Genomic DNA, 6,660 nt, shown 5'->3' with positions numbered 1-6,660 from the left:
TGAGGGACACAGCCCCTGGTCTCCCTCATGGGGGCTTAGAGTCTACAGAGCAGCGTACAGAGGAGGGAGCTGAAGACCATCCTTCAGGGTGCAACCAGAAAAGATCAGAATGTCTACATTAATTTATCTCACCTTTAAAGTCTTCTTAAAATTTATTTTTTAATATATTTTTATTTCAGAGAGGAAGGGAGAGGGAGAGAGAGATACAAACGTCAACGATGCGAGGGAATCATTGATTGGCTGCCCCCTGCACACCCCCTACTGGGGATTTGCCGGCAACTCAGGCATGTGCCCTTGACCAGAATCAAACCTGGGTCCCTTCAGTCCGCAGGCCAACACTTTATCCACCAAGCCAAACCAGCTAAGGCAGGGATGGGACTTTAAAAAAAATATGGTGTTTTTTGTTTTATTTTGTTTTTAAGAGAGAAAGGAAAGGAGAGGGAGAGAGAGAGAGAGAGAGAGAGAGAGAGAGAGAGAGAGAGAGAGAGAAACATGGATGAGAGAGAGAAACATCTATTGGTTGCCTCCCGCAAGCACCCCATCTGAGGACCAAATCCACAACCTCGGCATATGCTTAACCAGGAAGTGAGCTGGTGACCCTTCTGTGCCGAGACAATGCTCAACCAACTGAGCCACACTGGCCAGGGCTGGGATGGGACTGCTTTTCATTGCCATTTCCCACAGTGCATGCCCTAGTGCTTAGATCAGTGTCTGGCATACAGTCAGCACTCACTAAATATGAACTGCTGTTGTTAGCTATTATGCAACACTGCTTGCAGTAATTATTTATTGAATGAATAGAGAATAATTGCAGGTGAAGCTGTGGGCTATGTTAAATTTCATGGATATTCAGAAAATGAAGAATAACAGTTGTGAGCTAGATGGTGAGAAGGTGGTTCACGATAGTGATGTTCTACATAAGTAAAGCCTCATCGAGGCAGGTTATCTCTTCAGAGAATGTTTATTGGCCAGTTACCAATGCTCATGGTTCTCCTGGGTTTACACATCTACAGAAGTAATTGTTATTGATGTAATACAGATGGTCCTTGCCTTAAGAAAACTCAAAATGCAAAGCAAGACTATGATCTTGTATGTCTGAAAATGTGAAGTTTCACCGCCAGTATACTTGCTTGGATGCTGGCCACTTTTTGGTGTACAGGACAATGCCTCAACCAACTGAACTACACTGGCCAGGGCCAGATTTGGCATGCTTTTAGTAGTCAAAGAAGTGGGGGGAAAGTAATTGTGGATGCTTTCTGAATGAAGACTTGAGAAACTGACTTTACAAAGAACAGATTGTTTGAGGAAATGCTCAGAGAAAGCTGGAGAAAGGAAGAACATGGAAAATAAGACGTTATACTAGAATATAGTGAACAAACTTCCAGATAGCATTTTCCAGTTGTGCTGGGTAGTATTTTCTGAAGTTCTTGAATTTAATTTCTAGAATGTCTTGTGTACCCCAATTCATGAACTATGTGTAGGCATGAATTGCAATTGGGTACGAGTTTTAACTATTTTAGGTGAGGTGGCCTATCAGTTAGGAACTACATTTTGCAGCTGGTAAAAGACACAATATTGACTTAACTTTGGGGTGTATTGTCTCTTGTAAAAGATATCTAGAGAAGGGCCGGCTAGTCCTAATATAAAGTCATCAGGGAACCAGGCCTCTTCCGTGTATATATTTTGCTATTCTGAGCATGTGGGCTCCATATTCTTCATAGCTTCTTAGTCACAAAATGGCTGTAGGCTCTCCAGCTGTGATATCATGTCTGACAGGCAAGAAGGGGAAAGAGAAAGGACAGCTTCCTGTTGAGTCAGTTCCTTCCTTTCCAAGAGCTCCCTCAGAAATTTCCACCCAATATGGCTTCTGCATATCTTGTTGGTCAGCTCTAGAACAAGTGAGAATTTAGCAAGTTGTTTGGAAAATGTAATGGACAAAGGATGACATTCAAAATAGGAACAAAAACTATAAAATACATAGGAATCAACTTATTAAGGAATGTATAAGACTTCTCTAAATAAAAATATAAAACTTGACAGAAGGGTATAAAACAGAGAGGAATGAATGGAAAGACACATCATGTTCCTGAGTGGGAGCTCAGTGCTGTCCACACTCAGTATGATCACAATACAAAATACGAATGGGAATTTTTATGGATCTTAACAAGCTGATTTTAAACTTCATCTTAAAGAGAAAGTGCTCAATAAAAGCCACAGGATCTTTGAAACAATGATAAGAGGATGTACCTTGGCAGATACTAAAAATAATCCATAAACTAGAAAGTTCAAGAGATGAGATTTAAAGCTCCAATTATTTTTTAAGTGTACTAATTCTGTGAGTATAGGTAAATGGATCAAATAAAGCTAAAAAAGATCCAACAATATATGGCAATTTAACATATGCTAAAAGTGTCATTCCACATCAGAGGATTAAAAGGGTCATCAGGCCGAAACCGGTTTGGCTCTATGGATAGAGCGTCGGCCTGCGGACTGAAGGGTCCCAGGTTAGATTCAAAGCAAATTCCAGAGAGAGGATTAAAAGGGTCATCAGGATATGGTCTTAGGACAATTATATTTTTAAGGGGAAATATAGTCAGATTCCTGCTTCACAAAGGTTAAAAGCAAATTCCAGAGGCGCAAAGAGCTAAATGTTTAAAATACACATACTCGTGTAATTAATGAAATATTGGTATTTTATTATTATACTTTTGTAATACTGGTACTAAGTGGGAAAGACAGAAAAGGAAGACATAAAACCCATAATCTTAAAAATAAAATTAAAAAATTTAATTATATAAGACTTTTAAACTTCTGCCTGAAAAAGATACCATACAAAGTTTAGAAGTTTGAAAAAAATATTTGCACCATATGGCCAAAAAACAACTTTTAAAATATGATTGAATATATATAAATTATTTAGGGGAAAAAGACCAAATGACCAAATAAAAATGGGCAAAGAACACGAATATGCATTCATAGAAAAATATAGATGATCAATAAACATTTGACAACCAACTTAGTGATTAGGGAGAATATAACTTAATTAACATTAGTTGAAGAGTGACAACATGGTTTGGAAAGTTGTGGGGAAACAGGTTTTCTGAGAAATTGTAGGTGAGTGGGTTTTTTATGTTTTTTGTTTGTTTTTCGATTCATTGGCTGACTATATTGACAAGATACTGATTGGTTACATGTTGAAAAAAACATACAATACAAAATACAAAAAAAAGTTGGTTCCATTCCTGCCCGCTCTCCCTCTTATCCACCCACCCCCAAGTACTCATCATCATGATTTGGTCTCAGAGTCTAGATGAGTGTTTTAAGAAAACAATTTGATAAGATCTATCAAAATTTAAAGTGCAGATACCTCTTAACCTGGCAGTGTTACTTTTAAGTCTCTACCTTCCAGAAACTTCTGTACTTATGACAAAGATGACCGTATTAAGGTTGCCCATTTTAAGAAGAATTGTTTGCTTTGCAAAATAGTACAATTCCTGAATGCTCAATCCTAGTGGCTGGCTAAATAAAAACAAAAGAATTCAGTGCAATCATTTTTTAAATGAGGGTGGGTTCTATGTACTAACTTGCAAAGATCTTAAGGTATAATGGTAAGTGGAAAGAGCATGTTTCAGAACAGCTGTATATTTCATGGTTATGATTTTATGTAAAAAAAAAAAACCACCAAAAAACTCACCTGACTAAATATTTTACTGTGAGAGAGTCACACCAAATTGTTCACAGTGGTTTTCCATGATAAGGTAAATCAGATTGGTATGAGAATTCACTTTGTAACATATTCAAAACAGAGCATACATAGGAGAATATATTCGTTTTTATTGAGTTTTGAAAATCAAAAGGTTAGCATAAATTACAGAGGAAAAACAAGCAAAAATAAAATTTTCAAGTTTTTTCTTCATTTGTAAGGAACCAGGATAATGAAATACAAACAAAGAAGAAAATAAACGTGGCGGTGTATACAGTAACTGTTATAAAAGCAGTGAGCAGTGAATTAACTGTTACATATAAATCAAAAGATGGGAAGAACAGAGATCATTGTTTAGAATTTTAAAACACTATATCTGTGACTAATTTTATTGTCAGGAAATCAGTGAGGTGAGGTAAATCAGAAAGAAAAGGTTCAGAGTCGGGGTACCTGGTCACTCAGGGTCTGGTGCTGTTAATCTTTATTCAGCCTGTGACCTTGAGCAAACTGCTTCTGTTTGGCTTTGGTTTCTTCATCTTGTGGCCTGTCTACATTCTGAGTCTGAATCCAAGGAAAGTTAGAACTAAAATATAGTATACAAGCAGCATATTTAACATAAACTGCAGTATTGGGTCTGCTCAGTCTACAGGTATTCTAAAGGAGTTATGGGTGACCAGAGGCAGGTAGACCTGGGAGCTAGAGGGCAGTACTATTGCTGAGTGGGCTTGGTGTATGTGTGAAAATATATATTAAAAAAGGTCTGGATGAATACATAAACTCATAATGGTAACCTCTGGGGGGGTGAGGAACAATGAAGACTTTAGTTTTATATGTAATATTTCTTTTTTCAGCAAAAAGTATAACAAATTAATATTTTATATGCATAATTTAAATAGGCACTACTGTAGATTAAAGCAAATGTGCTAAAATATTAAGTCTGGGTGCTGGGAATATGGATGTGGTTTTTTCCTATATACTCACCAGGTCATTTTTTTTTTAATAGGCAAATATTTCAGTAAGTAACAAGTTTAATGGTTCAGTGACAAATAGACTATGTCTGGTTAAAAATTAAATTTGGGGAGCAAGAAAACGTATAAACGAAAAGGAGAACTAAATTTAGCTGTACCCATTTGACAAGAAAGTAAGAGATACCAATGCTTCTATTTTTTTTGGCCAGGATACTTGTAGAAAAGAAACTCTGTTTTTGTGTTCAGTATTGTCTTGGCTTTCCACAGCAGTAGTGGGGGAGCTGTTTGTTTCCTGGTCACATCAACTACTTATGCTTATGTCACTGGCTTCTTGTAAGTTTGAAAACCAAAGAGTTCTTGGTAACCTTGGTAGCCTACTGTCCAGATGGGTAGGGAAATGGGCCAAAGGACAAACTTGATGAAATATTTCTAGTGTAGAAAATGATTGCAAAGTCAATCTTATGTAAAACATGAAAAAGTGAGGAGAGACAGGCAGTCGTTTCCCAGGGAAAGAAGTTTTCTTTAATCTTGATAGTCTTGCAGTTTCTGTTATGCTACTTCTAAAACCCTAAGTTACTCCACATGTTCCCCTTATCTCCAGCTCTAAATTTGTATTATAAAAATGTTCAAACAGTACAGAAAAGGTAAAAGAATAGTACAGTGAATGCTTGTTATACCTATCACTTAGATTCAGCAATTTTTTTAACATTTTGCTATATGTGCATTATTTTTATTTTCTTCCCCCCCACTTTTTCAGGTAAGTTGCAGACATCACTTCACTCCTAAGTAATCCCTCATGCAGCTGCTAAGAAAAAGCACATTCTACTATTTCACCATATCATCTCACCCAAGAAAGTTAACAGTAATTGCTTACTACATCAAATACCTAGTCCACATTCAAGTTTTCCCAGATGTCTCATGGATGTTTCACTTTAAAAAAACAATCATATTACATTTGTCCTGGCTGGTGTGGCTCAGTTGGTAGGCATCATCCTGTATACCAAAAAGTTGCTGGTTCCATTCCTAGTCAGGGCATATGCCTGGGTTATAGGTTCAATCTCTGGTAGGAGACAAGTAGGAGGCAGCCGATAGATGTTTCACTCTCACATTGATGTTTTACTCTCACATCACTGTTTCTTTTTTTTTCTTCAAATTGTGAGAGTAGCTCTTTTATTTTTTTCTCTATTTATTGATTAAGGTATTACATATGTGTCCTTATCCCTCTCATTGCCCCTCCACCCCCCGCTCATGCCCTTAACCCCCTGGTGTCTGTGTCCATTGGTTATACTTATATGCATGCATACAAGTCCTTTGGTAGATCTCTCCCCTTTACCCCCACCCTCCCCTACCTTCCCTCTAAGGTCTGATGGTCTGATTGATGCTTATCTGTCTCTGGATCAGTGTTTCTCTCTTACTCTCACTCTCCTTTCCTCTCTCTAAAAATCAGTAAAAATATTTTTTAAAAATCATATTACAGCCTGGCCAGTGTTGCTCAGTGGTTGAGCATTGACCTATGAACCAGAAGGTCACAGTTTGATTCTCGGTCAAGGTACATGCCAGGCTTATGCACTCAATCCCCAGTAGGGGGCGTGTAGGAGGCAGCTGATCAATGATTTTCTTTCATCATTGATGTTTCTTTCTCCCACTCCCTTCCTCTCTCTGAAATCAATAAAAATGTATTTTTTAAAATCATATTACATTTCATATGTGGCATTGTATTGTTATTCTTTAATCTCTTCTATATTAGAAGAGTTTTCCCTCTTTGTTATTTTTGTTTTGCATGAGATTGGCTTTTTATAACTTAAACAAATGTTTTAATTGTGATAAAATAAACATAAACATTGCCATTTTAACTACTTTTTAAGTGTACAGTTTAGTGGCCTTAAGTACATTCACATTGTGCTATAATCACCACTGTCCACCCACCACAAAACTGAAACTCTGTACCTCTTAAAGAATAATTCCCCATTTTGTTCCCCTAGGTCCTGG

This window comes from Myotis davidii, unplaced genomic scaffold, assembly GCF_000327345.1.
Source record: "Myotis davidii unplaced genomic scaffold, ASM32734v1 scaffold32, whole genome shotgun sequence".
NCBI lineage: Eukaryota > Metazoa > Chordata > Mammalia > Chiroptera > Vespertilionidae > Myotis > Myotis davidii.
Note: the sequence above shows the minus strand (reverse complement) of the source record.